The 15,411-nt window shown below is 39.4% G+C and overlaps 1 protein-coding gene across 8 annotated transcripts in view; it reads left to right on the forward strand.

Moving 5' to 3' along the window:
• The window catches only part of TNFSF4 (TNF superfamily member 4), a 304,073-nt gene that overhangs the window by 75,032 nt on the left and 213,630 nt on the right, over positions 1-15,411 (forward strand). Inside the window, exon 6 of one of the 8 annotated variants that reach the window (XR_010137658.1) lies at positions 12-7,003. The exons of the other annotated variants lie outside the window; for them this stretch is intronic. The gene's annotated coding sequence lies outside the window, so the exon portion shown is untranslated. Of the gene's footprint in view, positions 1-11; positions 7,004-15,411 lie in introns of those variants that run through there. 8 annotated transcript variants of the gene reach the window in all.

The following is a 15,411-nucleotide window of genomic DNA, read 5'->3' on the forward strand; positions in this document are numbered from 1 at the left end:
GGTTGTGGCAGGATGTATACACAAGCTGGGCTGTGACAGGAATGGTATGGAGTCCCAGAAGCTCTACTCTGGTTTGTGAAGGCTGAGATTTGAAAAATCCTCTTGCAAAGCACAGAAGGCCAATTAATAGTAGGTGAAGTGGCTTCTCCAGGGTCCTATGGCAAATCAGCCTATGGTAAGTACAGGTATTGTTATTCCTGCCTCTCAGGACTGCAGATGTGGTGTACCTTTGGCTGAGGTGTGGGAAGAATAACTTAGGAATGCATCTTTGACCTAGGGTAAAAGAATTGACGTTTATTTGCCCCCAGCCTGCTCCCAATAGAAAGTTTCTGAGCATAAAAAAAGAAGCTTAGGATTTGAGACTAATGGTTAAAAATATCCTTGTAAAGAAGCCATGAATTTTGAAGACATATTAACAACACAAATGCAAATGGAAAATAAGAAACTGACAGAGAGCTCTAGCTGGCACAAACTTTACACTGGCCACATAACAAGGCAAAAATAAGGATGATCTAATGTCTGACAAGCCATTGACCATAAGATAGGACATTAGCAGCATTTTTCAACAAATGGACTTATTATTAATGACAAGCCTTTCCCAAATATATAGTTGTATTAACCTGAGTTCTCCAGACATATATGTATATGTGTGTATATATGTATGTATATGGGTGTGTGTGTGTGTGTTGTGTGTGTGTGTGGAATTGACTTATGTGACTGTGGAGGCTGAGAAGCTTCATGATCTGCTGTCTGCTAGCTTGAGATATAGGAAAGCCAGTGGTGTAGTTCAGTCTGAGTCTTGAGGCCTAAGAAGTTGGGGAGATGATGGTGTAAGTCTCAGACCAAAGGCAGGAGAAAACAGATGTTTCAACTCAAGTGGCCAGGCAGAAGGAGTGAATTCTTCCTTTTTCCACCTTTAGTGTTTTTCATGTCCTCAACAGACTGGGTGATATCAATCCTCATTGGGGAGGACAGTCTGTAGATCTAAATGCCCATTTCATCTGTAAACACCTTGACAGACACACTCACAAATAATCTTTGGCCAAATATCTGAGCTTCTGTGATCCAGCCAAGTTGACACATAAAATTAACCATCACAAGTCCACCCCTTGCCAACTTGTTACTCATACGTGCCTCCTGAAACCATACTTAACCTCCAAATAAAGACAATAACAAGTTCATAATTCCACATGATATTACTATCCTGTATACAACAAAATGTATAACCCTTTTCCCAGAAAAGGAATTAAAGCACTTGAGTGAGGTTTACCCTTCTTGAAATCTTATAACTTAAACACTACGATGTAAAATTAACAAAACTTAAATACTATGATTAAACAATACATTTTATGTTATATAATAAGGGAGTAAGAGAGGAAAGGAAGCAAATGTATATATATATGCACATACACAATTGTATTCCTAACAAAATAAGGAGGAAATAATCATGACAATTAGAGTCCTTGTTTCTGTAAGTAGTCATGTGGTCATTGCTGGCATTTATAACTACTTTCTATCGCTACTTATTCATATTGTCTTTGCCTTCAGCAAGTTTCTCAGTTGGTTGTGATTCTTTTCCTGGTGAAGTGACCCCAACTTCATTAGTGAGGGATCTGGGCCATTAGTAGTTCTGTCTGGATTGTGCTGTAGTTCTCCACTGACCTAATCACAGGGCAGAGTAATAATAAGAGATGCCCCCAGGGATCTCCTGTATGAGAGATATACTCTTCCTTACTCCATTGTGAGTAGTAGTTCAATTTCCCTTGGGAGTAAAGATCAATCACCCCAGTCAGCAAAGGAACTCCCTTTTTTTGTCTGTTGATTCAGAGACATGAAGAGCCCAAAGTGGCCAGGTGGCGGTTTTAATTTCCAATTTGATGGAACCATTGTTGTTCATTGTCTCCTGGTTGAAGCATTTCTCCTTTTGAAATTAAGACCTCTAGGCAGGCAGAACATAAAGTTGAAGGAACAGTAAGGAAACATTTTACTAGTGTAACTGGAGTAACAATAAGAGGTGCCACTCCTGTTCCTATCCTTTGATTCCTGGACCTGTGAATCCTGGCTATGGGAGAAACAGCACTATCTATTCCTTGCTGATTCAGAGCATCTGTAGTTTTCTGGGGGAGTCTTGCCCAGCTCTGCAGATTTTGCCACCTAACTGGTGCTATAATTGAGTCTTCAAAAGACCATTCCAATATTCTGTCAAATCAGCTGCTTCAGGATGGTGGAAAACACGATAAGACAAGTGAATTCCATGCTGCACTTTATTTGCTGTGAAGTGAGTTCTTTGATCAGAAAAAATGCTGTGTGAAATGCCATGACAGTGGATAAGGCATTCTGTAAGTTTATGGATGGTAGTTCTCGCAAAAGCATTGTGTTCAGGGAACACAAATCCGCATCCAGAGTGTCTATTCCAGTAAGAACAAAACACTGCCCCTTCCATGATGGAAGCCTTCCAGTGTAATCAGTCTGCCACCAGGTAGCTATCTGATCACCTTGGGGAATGGTGCCATAATGGGAACTCAATGTGAGTCTCTGCTGCTGGCATATTGGACACTCAGTGGTAGCTGTAGCCAGGTCAATGTTGATGAGTGGAAGTCCATGTTGCTGAGTCTTTGCATAACCTCTATGCCTGCCACCATGGCCACCTTGTTTATGAGCCTATTGGGTGATGACAGGGGTGGTTGAGGAAAGAGGCTGACTGGTATCAACAGAACAGGTCACCCTGTCCATTTGATTATTAAAATACTCCTCTGCTGTGGTCACCCTTTGGTGAACATTCATATGGGACACAAATATGTTCACATTTTTTTTTTTGTCCATACAGAGAGGTCTGTTCACAGATCGCTTCTTTAAATTTCTTTGTCATCAATTTTCTAACATGTTTTTTCCAAGTCAGTGACCTTCCAGCTAAACCAGTGGCCAAAGGTCATGAATTAATGTATACTTCTATGTCTGGCCATTCCTCCTCCCAAGCAAAGCGGACAGCGAGTTTCATTGCTTGAAGTTCTGCCCACTGGGACGATTTCCCTTCACCACTATCCTTCACAGATGTTCTAGAAAGGGGATGTAGTGCTGCAGCTGTTCACTTTTGGTTGGTGCCTGTGTATTGTGCAGAATCATCTGTAAACAGTTCTGGGTCTTCTCATCTGTCAGCTGTTCCTAGGGAACTTTGCATGAGGGTATAGGTGCAGGTTGGCAGAGGGCAGTAGAGCAGGGGTGAGGACCATGGGTATTTGGCCATTTCTTCATATTACTTACTTGTGCCTCAGGGCCTGTTCAGATCCAGTCCCATACACATCACTCCCATTTGATGATGGAGTGCTGCTGTGTACACCCAACTTTATGGCTTGGTGGGTCAGATAGCACTTCATGATGTGCAGCTCAGGTTACATGGTAATTTGGTCACCCACAGTTAAGTGTTCAGCCTTGACTAAGGCTCAGTAGGAGGCCAAGAGCTTTCTCAACAAGACAGAAGTTATCTGTGCAGGACTGCAGGGCTTTACTTCAAAATCTCAAGTGTTAATGGGTCTGGAGCAACACAGTGAAATGAGAATATGTTGCCTCCAGAATCCAAAGAGGCCCAGTAGGCATTGTGCCTCTTTTTTGGTTGTATGAGGGGCCAGATGCAAGAATTTATCTTTCACTTTTCAAGGGATGTTTAGATGTTTCCCATACCACTGTACCCCTAGAAATATCACTGAGGTAGGGCTGGGCACGGTGGCTCATGCCTGTAATCCCAGCACTTTGGGAGGCTGAGGCGGGTGGATCACGAGGCCAGGAGATCAAGACCATCCTGGCTAACATGGTGAAACCCCGTCTCTACTAAAAATACAAAAAAATTTAGCTGGGTGTGGTGGTGGGTGCCTGTAGTCCCAGCTACTCAGGAGGCTGAGGCAGGAGAATGGTGTGAACCCAGGAGACGGATCTTGCAGTAAGCCGAGATCACGCCACTGCACTCCAGCCTGGGTGACAGAGCGAGACTCTCTCAAAAAGAGACCAAAAAAAAAAAAAAAAAAAGAAATATCACTGAGGTAGAAGGCCCTTGAATTTTTGTTGAATTTTATTTTCCATCCTCTGTCACACAAATGTTTTACCAATAAGCCTAGAGTAGAATCTACTTTTTGCTCACTAGGTCCTCAATGTAATGGATCAGTATGATATCTTGTGAAAGAGAATGTCATCAGTGTAATGGATCAGTGAGATATCTTGTGGAAGGGAAGGTGCCATGATCTCTGAGAACTAAGTTATGTATGACAAAGGGCTGAGGAGAGACCAGACCCCTGAGGTTGGACAGTGAAGTTGTACTGATGACCTTGCCTTAATAAAGCAAACTGGTTTTGTTGGCCTTATGGACAAATATGGAGAATAAGGCATTTGGCAGATCAATATCTGCAAACCAGGTACCAGGAGATGTGTCAATTTGTTCTAGCAATGAAACATATCTGTTATAGTAGCTATAATTGGAGTCACCACCTAGTTAAGCTTATGATAATTTATGTCATTCCCCAAGACCCATCTGTCTTTTCACAGACCAAATAGGTGAGTTGAATGGGGATTCGGTGGGTACCACTACCCCTGCATCCTTGAAGTATCTTAGTGGTGGTGCAAATCTCTGCAATTCCTCTGGGAAGGTTGTGTTGCTTTTGGTTTACTATTTTCCTAGGTAGTAAACCTAGGGAAAAGTGGAAGCCTTTTCCAAATGGCTTCCATTTGATCTTTCCCACCAGGATAGCTCTCACTTCACAAGTCAGTGAACCAGTTTGTAGGTTCTGCCAGCTACTGACTATATCTGTTTCAATTATGCATTCCAAAACTGGGGAAGTAACCACAGAATGGGTTCAGGGACCCACTGAAATAGTTCAGGGCCCACTATGAGATGAACTTGAGCTAAACTCCACTGATCACCTGACTTTCATAATCCACTACCCTGATTGGAGGGCCACAGCGACATTTTGGGTCGCCTGGAATTAGTGTCAGTTCAGAGCCAGGGTCCAGTAGTCCTGAAAAGGTCCAATTATTTCCTTTTCCCCAATGTACAGTTGCTTTGGTAAAAGGTCAAAGGTCCCTTTGGATAAGACGGGGAGGTGTATTAATATAACTTTTAAGTAGTGAATAGGATCCTTCTTCAAGGGGACCTGACCTCCCCTTCATTCAAGGGGTTGTAAATGATCTCGTTTGGAAATTGATTGAAGGGGTTTGGCTCTCTGTTTTTATGATACAGGTTAGACTTTGTTCACTTAATCTAGAACTTTTCTGCTTATCCAGATCAAGTAAGAATTTACTAGGTTTACTACCTATTTTACTTCTAGGAACACTGTGATCAGCCAGCCAATGCCATAGGTTTTATCTGTCAGACTATTCAGCTTGCTGCTGTGACTCTGCTGTCCATGATGGTAACCACGCCCACCTTGTCTTTGGCAGTTAAGTGTTGCTGCTTGGCCCCTGCCACCCGGGATCCAATTACTCTCACTGCATTTAATTCTTAACTCAGTGGCTGCAGCTTCCACTGTGAGGTGTGGCCTACAGAGAAAAGCAATCACAAGGCTTTTCAGGGATGCTAGGGCTCCTCTCACAAATTTATTTCTCACAGTATTAGTGAAAGGTCTATCTTCTGGACCCTCCCAGTGTGAATGAGCAGGCCTTAAATGACAAATCCACTCCAAGATTCCAATTTCCCTAAACCCTTGAATCTCTTCCTCTACGTTAAACCAATGCAGGTGTGACATATAAATTCACTCACTGTAGGCCAACTTTTGGTCCATGTTTCAGCTGATCAGTCAACAAAAATGTGGAGCCCTTTCTAATTCCTTGAGCTCAACACTTAATGCGGAATTTCTGCTTAGTGAGCCCATATCAATAAACTTGATTGGATTAAACTTTATGTTCTTTCCACCATTTGCCCAAACCGTATTTTTTTGTATTGAGTCAGGGTCTCACTCTGTTGCCCAGGCTGGAGTGCAGTGGCATGAACATAGCCTACTGCAGCCTTGACCTCCTAGGCTCAGTTGATCCTCCTGCCTTAGCCTCCTGAGTAGCTGGGACCACAGGTGTGCGTCATCATGCTGGCTAATTTTTAAAATTTTTTCATAGAGATGGGGTCTCACTTTGTTGCTCAGCCTGCTCTCGCATTCCTGGGCTCAAGTGATCCTTCTACATCGGCCTCCCAGGGTGCTGGGATTACAGGTGTGAGCTACCATGCTTGGCTCCAAACCTTTAATATGCATTTCCACTTTTGTTCCCTGGATTTATGACTGTATAAATGAGAAAACTCAAGTAGTTGTTTTGGAGTGTAGCACACCTCCTCTTGGGTCACACTTTGTACCTCACCTTTCAGGGCCTGCTGGGACAAATGTAGTTATAGGTATAGAAGCAAAGAGAGGTGGTGAGGGTGGGTCCTGAGGTGAATCAGCAGCCTTGCAAGGCAGTTGCCTGGGGTGGGGACATGACAACTTCCTAGGAAATTCAGGGTTAATCCCTTTGAATGGGGTGGAGAGGCCACTCCCACTGGGGGTGGGTAAATGCTACCACTGGTTGTTGGGAGGCCACTTGTACTGTGGGTGGGAAGGGTGTTCCGCTGTGGAGTGGGGGAGCCTTTTCTACTGGCAAAGAAAACTACCAGAATTTAGGAACTTGGTGTTCAGCATCATCAAAGTTTTCTCACCTGTCCCTGTCTCAATTTATAAGATTCTATACTTTCCTAGTTTATGTCCTCACTTTAACAGTAGACACCCTGTGAGGCTAGGAGTTTAACTTGTGTTGTATTTCAGCCAGTTGCAAGATGAGATTCTGTTTTTGATTTTCAGCAATCTCAGCTCTTTGGCTCTAGGAAATAATGGCTTCCTTCAGGGCACACATAGAAGCCTTTAGGTCATTTATGCAGTGCTCAAGCTGAGAGTTCAAATTCCTGAATTCATCCTTTTCTTACACCATTTTGGTCAGCAATATTAGGTGTAAACAGCCAACTTCATTATAGTCACCAGTTTTCCCAAAATTTTCTCTCTCTCTCTCCATATATATATATATATATATATATATATATATATATTTCTCTCTCTCTCCATATATATATATATATATATATATATATATATATAAAATACACAGTCATCATGTTTTTTGATGCTTATAAGTGGTTGACTAGGAGTATCCAATGCAGATATTTTGTGTATCGCTATTGCCAGAGTATGCCATGAATTATCAGTGCTCTCTTTACTACTGAAAATAGTCATTGGTATCTTCAAATCTAATCAAATTAGGGAGCCAATTCCAGAACCCTGGAACCAATTCAGAAAATTCATCTGTAGCATTTTGTTCCCTTAGCACTAATCTCAGAAACAAACAAAATCTATATTAGTTAGGGTTCTCCAGAGAAACAGAATATGTCTTTGTAGCTATCTATCTATCTATCTATCTATCTATCTATCTATCTATCTATCTATCTATCTATCTATGTCTTCTATCTATCTATTTATCTATCTATCTATCTATCTATCTATCTATCTATCTATCTATCTAAATATAAAAGATTTATTGGGAGGAATTGGCTCACATGATTGTGGAGGGTGAGTAGTCCCCTGATCTGCTATCTGCAAGCTACAGACCTAGGACAAAGGCTGGAGGTGGCAAAGGACCTCGAAAGGGATAAGTTCAGAGGCCAGGAAAGCCAGTGGTGTAATAGAATCTGCATCTGAAGAAGACCTCAGAAGCAGGGGAAATAATAGTGTAAGTCTCAGACCAAGGGCAGGAGAAAACGGATGTTCTAGCTCAAGCAGTCAGGCAGAAGGGGTGAATTCTCCCTTCTTCAACCTTTTGTTTTATTCATGCCCTCAACAGATTGGACAATGCCAATCCTCATTTGGGAAGACAATCTGCTTTACTTAGTCCACAGATTCAAACACTAATCTCATCTGTAAATACTCTCACAGGCATACCCAGAAATAATGTTTAGCCGAATATCTGGGCACCCTGTATCTAGTCAAGTTGACGCATAAAATTGACAATCACAATAAAGTATCTGGAAATATAAACTAAGAATAGCATGAGGCCAGTTGATTAGCAAGACCCTTGACAACAGGTGCTTAGAACATGAAATAATCATTTCAACATTAAAGTCCTGCAGTCTTCAAGTCAGGATCAAGTCTTAACATTTCACCAAACTCATGAACATATTTTTAGGAATGATGTTAGTTTTTGTTTTTTTTTTTTTAAAGATGGAGTTTTGCTATGTTTCCAGGCTGGCCTTGAACTCCTGGTCTTAAGGGATCCTACCACCTCAGTCTCTTGAGCATATGGGACTACAGGCATGCACCACTGTGCCTGGATTTAAATTTTTTGCTTGTAATATCAAAAGACAAAAAGTTATACACCATGGATAAAAAGCATATCCTTCTTGCTGAAATAATGCAGATATAAATGGCTAAAATAATAATTCAAAGGAAAATGGCATGAAATTAAATAAAACTTTTTTTCTTTGTCAGGAAATAATATTGGAAAATATTGCCAGATGTCCTATGAAGAAACAATAATCATAGAAAGTTATGCAGTATGGGATGCTTATTGCATAAGCTCATTGAAAGTACAGATGCTTCTCACATGTCTCAGCTAATAGCACATTCTAGATTTTGTGTCCGTAGTGGATCACAGGAAGAACTGCATTTGAAAGTGACCACTACAGGAAGGATATACAGATAGTCTCAATTGTAAATGATTTACTTAAAATCATCATTCTATGGGAAAACTGTGTAATCTATAGCATTTTTTATCTTCTTTGGATGAATTCTAAGAAATGCTGCTCTTGCAATCTCATCTGTTATACTACAGAACTTTACACCACAGTGTAGCAGAATCTCAAGGTGCCAGCTGTGAGCTCCCAGGAACAAATAGTTGAACTTGTGTTCCCAGTTAAGGGGTTTGGACCTTACCATGGGGGTACATGGATCAGATTTGTGATTTGGGATGGTCATAGGCTGGAAGTGGCAAAGGGTGAAAGGAGCAAGTTCAGAGGCAAGGAGACAGTTGTGAGGCAGGGCAGATGAGCTGGATGGATGATGGATTCCTGAACTAGGGGTGTGGCAGATAACAAAGTATGTTGAGTGAGGGTGAGAAAATGTCAGGAATGACTCACACATTTCTGGCAGTCAGTTAGGAAGCAAGGACATGTGAAGTAGATTTCTGGGATACACATAGAAGGCAGAATGAGCTTTCAGCAGAATTTTTGTCTTGCAGCTCCTTTTCTGTATTTTGCTCCCACATCTGGATATCCTTTTCCACACATTTTAGGAGCTTGGTGCCCTCATCTACATCTCTGGCTATTCAGCCCTTCCATTCCTACCCAAGCTTAGATATAGGCCCCCACTCCACCTCAATTCCTTCAGTGCTCATGTCTCTCTTGTATCCTTTTTTCCCCCACCCTACCAACCAACCATTCATTCCCTTTAGGCTCTGGGTTAGAAAAATAAAACGGTCTGGAGACAGAATATTCCAAAATTTATGGCCATGTGCTTCCATTTCAATAATTTTATTTGGAGTAAAATCCCCTTCTTTAAGGAGTTTTTATGGCAATTCATCAGTGTTTTATATATATAGCTGGAAATTATAGATGGTATAGCTGTAATTTTTAAATATTATACTAAATATAAGGCTTTTCCTCCTACCTTTGCTAATCTGTTTTCTATCCAAATTGCCTGATTTAGTGATTATAGATGGTCTTTTCTAATATTGTTTGTCTAATCTGAAGAAAGTCTGACATTTTGCCTTCTAAAATGCCAAGAATAAGTTTCTCGAGAAAGATATATATTCTCCTCAAAGGACTTACCTAAATGTTTTGGCATCATTTCTTAGTAAATGTGTGCTCAATGAGTGGCAATGAATAAATGAATAGATTCTTGGGACTTAAGCTGTTAGAAATACAAATAATAGTTACCAGTTGGTGAATGCCAGGCAGCCTACTATAATTTACATCTATTACTTCTAATCCTAAAAATAATGATATAATGCAGAGAGTTGTTTGGGGGTAGGGATAGGGCTCTACAATCATTTTTTCCCTTTTCATTTTCTGGTTTTCTTTCTTCAAACTGACTGTAGTAAAACTTGGTTTGGTTGTGCAAGAAGAGTACTGTGTTTATTCACACTTATTAACATTTGGAAATATTTTTATGTAAAACATGTAATACTTAAACTAATTCTATGAGATAGGCATTAACCCTCACTTGATAGAGGAGGAAATTGGGGCCCACAGGGTTAACAAGTTAGACACAGAGCTACTAGTAGAGTGCAGGCCTTTCGACTCTGAGGTGACATTGAGTTAGAACTCCATTTGTCACCTGACTCCCATAAGCCTTTGCTCAGACTGGCATATTCTAAAGTGGTATTATGGGTTTCAGGAATTAGTATTATCTCAGGGTTTGTAGCCAATATTCCCCAAAGATTTAAGGATATTTTTCAGATAAATGCTTGCAGGTCCATTTGGGTAACTTATGGAATTTAAAGGTCATGATGATTGAGCATTCTGGCTTATGTAAAGTATTTGTTTACAAGGTCCTGCTTTTTATTTTTACAATAAAAATCACCCTAAAACCTCTCAATTTTGTCCTTGAAGGCTCCATGGTCTATAAGCCAGAGTTAGAGATCTCTGAGTGTCAGGCCACTGATTGCTACATATATTTCATGGTAATTGCTAGTTATCCTCACCTCCATTTAGAGGTTAGTTTAGACTGTCCAGCTGGCAGAGTGGCAGGGTTAGACTGATTTAGATCAAGGAGAAATCAGAAATGTAGGAAGAGGGAGATAAAACTGACTTTCTCAGGGGGTGGGAGGAGAGGAAGATGATTTACTAGCTCAATGAGAATATAGGGCTGAGCCAATATTGGAAAAACTTTTTTTTTTTTTTTTTTTTTTTTTTGCCTTCTAAGGAAGATAGACTATGCTAATGGGAAAGCCATACATATGATGAATTTGTATATATTCATTTGAAAATAATCAGAGAGAGAGCTAATCTAGTGTGCATGAGAGAGAGGGAGAGACAGAAAGAGAGAGAAATTTGAAGCTGGAGATGGGGATGCATAGGAATGTGGAGAGGGAGAAGGAGGGGACCATAAAGTGGGGTGCTGCATAGGGGAAGGACCAGAGGAAGAATGTGCTGATGGCATGATTGTCTGAAGGCTGAGAATGGAAATGTTGAATACAGATTTTTAGCGACTGCTGTAGTTATGCACACTTTATTAACCAAGAGAAAAACATGCCCAGTTTCATAATTTATAGTTTTTCATAAAAGAAGAATGTTGAAGGCTGGGCGCAGTGGCTCACACCTGTAATCCCAGCACTTTGGGAGTCTGAGGCAGGAGGATCACCTGAGTTCAGGATTTCGAGACCAGCCGGGCCAACATGGTGAAACGCTGTCTCTACTAAAAATACAAAAATTAGCCTGAAGTGGTGGCAGGCACCTGTAATTCCAGCTACTTGAGAGGCTGAGGCAGGAGAATCGCATGAACGTGGGAGGCAGATGTTGCAGTGAGCCGATATTGCGCCATTGCATTCCAGCCTGAGCAACAAGAACGAAATTCTATCTCAAAAAAAAAAAAAAAAAAAAGAAAAAAGAAAAAAAAAGAAGAATGTTGAAGTTAAGTTGCTAATAATACAATTGATAAGGTATTCTGTCTTTCCACTTGCTTACAAAGTTGAAGAAATACAGTGATTTAGGTTTGAGAAGAGAAAATAATTTGGAGGATAAATTTGGTTTTGTCTTAGGTGACCTACACTTGAACAACAAAGAATAATGAGTACTTCCATTTCATGCAGTAGGGTGGACTAGATTATCCATTACCTCTTCCAGTGCAAAATACCCAGAAATGCCAGACAGAGTACAACAAGTATTCTTTTCAATGCACAGTTGAATTTATACGAAAGAAAGGAAGAATCCCAGGGCCAAAATTGAGGGTAAAATGAAAACTTGGAAAGGTTGCAGGTCTCAAATGCTTGGGGTTTAATGGCTTTATAAGGCCTTAGGTTCAGTGGAAATGAAATTGAGATGCCAATGTATAGAGACCTACAAAGGCAGCAACAGTAGTGAACAGGGAGAACTAGAAAACGACTACTTTTGGCTGGACACTGACCTGAAGAAAAGTGTTTCTTAATGAACGAATGCTAGTACTATACTATTACTATAGTATAACTATAGTACTAGTCTCACATGGTTTTGAGGTTCGTATTTGTATTGTCCACATGCTCTGATAACATCCTAACCAAGAAATTACCATATATGTAAATCTTTGGATATCTGGTAGTAGCATATGCAAAATCTCTCTGGAAGGACTTACCCTTAACCCAGGCCCAACAAAACATACAAGAATTAATTGCTAGGAATTTCAGATATTGGGATTATTCAAGTCTTTAAAATAGCTATGTTCAAAATGAATAAATATATTAATGAAGGAATAAAAAAAGAGAAACAAAGCTCAACAAATAGAAGAAGCTAGGTAGATTTGAAAAAAGAATCAAATAGAACTTCTAGAACAATATAGTAGTCACTGACATTAGAAACTCAAAGGAAGAGTTATGGAGCAGATTAGATGCAGCTAAAAAGAGAATCAGCAACTTAGAAAGTTAAAGTCAGTAAGTTAGAAAGTTTATGAATAAAGAAGAGTGCAGCAGAAATAGTTAAAAAGAGATTCTTTCTTTGGATAAATGAATACATCTTTTTGGGTTATATTGGACTAGAAGATCTTCATTCTCTAAGGTGACTTTTATACATTTCTGTTCTGATCCATGCTATGTTATAAAGTCAGGCTTGCTTGTATGTTTTTGTATATGTGTATGTGGAGGCCCTTCACTGCAACTCTCATATATAGATGACAAAAATGGGAGATCTCATTTGTGGGGGATCTCAGAGGAGTAACAAGAAAGAAAAAAAGGCAAAAGAAATAATGAGAATGGTTTTCAGACTCTGAAAGAGGAGAGAATTATTTAGATATTTAACATATTTAGAACTATTTTATTAGCTCAAAGATAAAGTGATGTTAATAAAAGTTAAAAATGAAATTTTCTGGTAGTCATAGACATGATATTGATTTCTCTTATCCTGTCATTGGCTGCTAGATATCTAAATAAATGTGGGTGTCCTGAATGCCTCAGTGATATCTGGAAGGGAAAACATGCAGCATGTTTTCAAGAGTGTACAGCAAAAGGAAGAGTTGGAAAGTGTAATTAAATGATGATAGCTTTAGTTTTTCCTATTTTAAAATTCTCAGTTAGTGTACATAATACACTACCATTTGTAAAAAGAAAAAATATGTAATGCACATAATTATATATGCACATAACAGACAGGGAACTGGTAACAGTAGTTGCCTCTAAAGAGAGAAACTATGCCTAGGGGATAGGATTGGGAGAGAGACTTATTTCTCACTGTATGTCAGTAGTTCTGAAACTTTTTAGTTTCGGGGCTCCTTTAACTCTTAAGAGTCACTAAAGAGCCCCAAGAATTTTTGTTTATGTGAGTAAAATTCCTATCAATATTTACTGTATTAGAAATTGACACAGAAATCTGAAAAATATGTATTTACAGATTCATTAAAAATAGCAATAATAAACCCATTATTTGTTAACATAACATTTTACATGAAAAATAACTATATTTTGTAAAACAAATACTAGTGAAAAGAGTGGCATTGTTTGACGTTTTTATAAATCTCTTTAATGTCTGGATTAGGAGAGACAGCTGGATCCTCATATTTGCTGCTGCATCCAGTCCATTGTTAGATCACACATCATGGTGCCTCTGAAGAACACTATTGTGCAATTTTGAGAGAATTAGGCAAATAGCATCTTAGCCTTATTATGGACATACTTTCATCTTGTGGACCCATGGAAAGGGTCTTGGGAACCCTGTGAGGGCCCTGGACTATACTTTCAGAAATGCTGCTGTATAAAATCTATTTGAATTCTATACCTTGTGCATGGGCCACTGTGTCAAAAATACATGCAAAGTACATAGACACAAACATACATAACATGCATATGCATATATAAATGGACACATTTAAAGGTGGTCTCTTCCAGCCTTTCTGGAAGGCAAAAAGAAAAGCAATTGAAGGTTGGTATGGAACAAGTGTACCACAGTTTTGATGTCAATAATACTATCTCCAGCTTTAGAAGGGGAAACTAATATATAACTATTTATTATATTTAGCATTTATTGAGTGCTTACTATATGCCAGGCAGTGTGTCAAGAATTCTAGATGTTTTCTCTTATTTAATCTTTTTCTGAACCAATGTGAAAGGTGCTGTTATTTTCTTCACTTTACAAAAGAGAAAACAGAGAAGTTCAGTAAAGTGTCAAATATCATGCAACCATTAGAATCTCAGAATGTCCAACTCTAGAGCACATCACTCTCAAAAGCTGGACTCTGAATGGTTTTCCAATCCATCCTTCACTTTCATTCAACTCTGAAAATCATTTTTTTAGTGTGAGAATAAGGTATTTTATGGCTTTAAAATATGCTCAGTAATATGAAATAGGTTTCTTTTCTTGATACATGAATAAAGTTAATGGTTAATGAACAATTTTTTTACCATATTTCAATTAAAAATTTAAAAATTTCTTCTTCTCAGCTCTAAAAACCTGATATTTTAGCCCTGAGGGATAATTTCAGGCTAGTTAGGACTCTGAACATACAGCTGACTGAGGCACTTGAAAATACAGCAATGATCTCAACTGACTATCAGTTTCAGGAAGGAATCTCTTAACTCAACCTGTCTTTCAAAAACATAAGCATGTTCCCCCTGCCTTAATGCATCTTTGCTTCTATAACAAAATACCTATGACTGGGTAGCTTATAAATAATAGAAATGTATTTCTTATGGTTCTGGAGGCTGGGAAGTTGAAGATCAAGGTGCTGGCAAGTTCAGTGTCTGGTAAGGGCTGCTCTCCTTCCAAGATGGTACCTTGAATGCTGTGTCATCATGTGGGGGAAAGGCTGGCCATTCCCTCTAGCCCTTTTATGAAGTATTAGTCCCATCCAAGATGGTAGAGCCCTCATTGCCTAATCACCTCCTAAATGTTCCACCTCTTAATACTGTTGCATTGGGGATTCAGTTTCAATATGAATTTTGAAGGGAACACAAACATGCAAATCATAGCATTTCATTGCTGGTTCTCCAAAATTCATGTCCTTCTCACATACAAAATACCTTCATTCCATCCCAATAGCCCACACATCTTAACTCATTCCAGCGGCAACTCAAAAGTCTAAAGTCCAGAGCCTCATCTAAGTATCATCAATATCAAACATGGCTGAGAATCAAAGGTGTGTTTCATCCTGAGGCAAATTGCTTTCCAGCTGTAAACCTGTGAAATCAATCAAGTTAGGTGTCTCCAAAATACAAGTAGGACAGACATTTCCATTCCCAAAG

The sequence above is a fragment of the Pongo abelii genome, chromosome 1, assembly GCF_028885655.2.
Source record: "Pongo abelii isolate AG06213 chromosome 1, NHGRI_mPonAbe1-v2.0_pri, whole genome shotgun sequence".
Lineage (NCBI taxonomy): Eukaryota > Metazoa > Chordata > Mammalia > Primates > Hominidae > Pongo > Pongo abelii.